Source organism: Gekko japonicus, unplaced genomic scaffold (genome assembly GCF_001447785.1).
Source record: "Gekko japonicus isolate JY-2015 unplaced genomic scaffold, Gekko_japonicus_V1.1 scaffold7598, whole genome shotgun sequence".
In the NCBI taxonomy this organism is placed as follows: domain Eukaryota; kingdom Metazoa; phylum Chordata; class Lepidosauria; order Squamata; family Gekkonidae; genus Gekko; species Gekko japonicus.
In genome coordinates this window covers 13762-14592 of record NW_015167769.1, presented here as the reverse complement: position 1 = coordinate 14592, position 831 = coordinate 13762, and the positions used below count along the sequence as shown (strand labels likewise).

The 831-nt window shown below is 59.7% G+C and overlaps 1 long non-coding RNA gene across 1 annotated transcript in view; it reads left to right on the top strand.

Annotated features, from left to right (window-relative positions):
* Positions 1–658: 658 nt before the first annotated feature.
* LOC107112963 overlaps positions 659–831 on the top strand; it is a 5819-nt gene continuing 5646 nt past the window's right edge. Inside the window, exon 1 of the long non-coding RNA XR_001482601.1 lies at positions 659–773. This is a non-coding gene — a long non-coding RNA (uncharacterized LOC107112963). The remainder of the gene's footprint in view (positions 774–831) is intronic.

Sequence of the window (831 nt, the reverse complement as noted above, 5' to 3'; positions counted from 1 at the left end):
TTTATATAGATGTTCGAAATGGTTTTAATAAACTTTTTAAAAAACGCACCAAACTTAAACCCATCCATTGCGAGTCCTCCCCTCTGTTGCCAACAGGACCCGTTCCCTGCGCTATCCAGAAAGCAGCTCAAAAAACTGACTCTTGCAACGCCTTCTGCAGGAGCTCCCGGAATCAGAACTGCGCTGCTCCGGGCGAAAGAAGAGTCCCCCTCCTGGAGCAAATGCCTGCTTTGGAGGGTGGACTTTTAAGGCATTACACCCCGCTGAGGTCCCACCCCAAACCCCGCTCTACCCTGGCTCCACCCCAGAAACCCAGGCATTCCCCCCCTGGAGTTGGCAACCCGACAACCCCAGCTGAATCATTACATCGGCTCCAACTCCGAAGACCCTGCACCCGGAGCTTCACGAGGCTGACGGTTTCCCCCTCATTCGCCCATGCGCCGTCGCCGCTTGGCCCAACCCTAGCGACCCAGCCCAAACCGGAAGCCGGGCAAGACGCGCGCCTCCTGCCCTATCGACAAAAAAGCTCAAGCCTAGAGCGACCCCTGTCTGTGAACAACGGCGGCTTCTCCCTTCTTTTCTTACCGGAAGTTGAAGCTATCCCTTTCTGCATTGTCAAAGGACCCGTCCGGAAACCGCCTCCGAGAAGGAAGGTTCCGCGCGGCCGGAAGTGAAGGAGGACGGTCGGTCGCGGCGCGGAAGTAGCCGGGCCGAGGGGGAGGGAAGGCGGCCGAGAGCGAGCGACTGAGGAGGATGAACAACAAATTCGACGCGTGAGTCGCCCGCGGCGCCTCTTCTCTCAGGGCGGGGGGGGGGGGGGGGGTCGGGGGG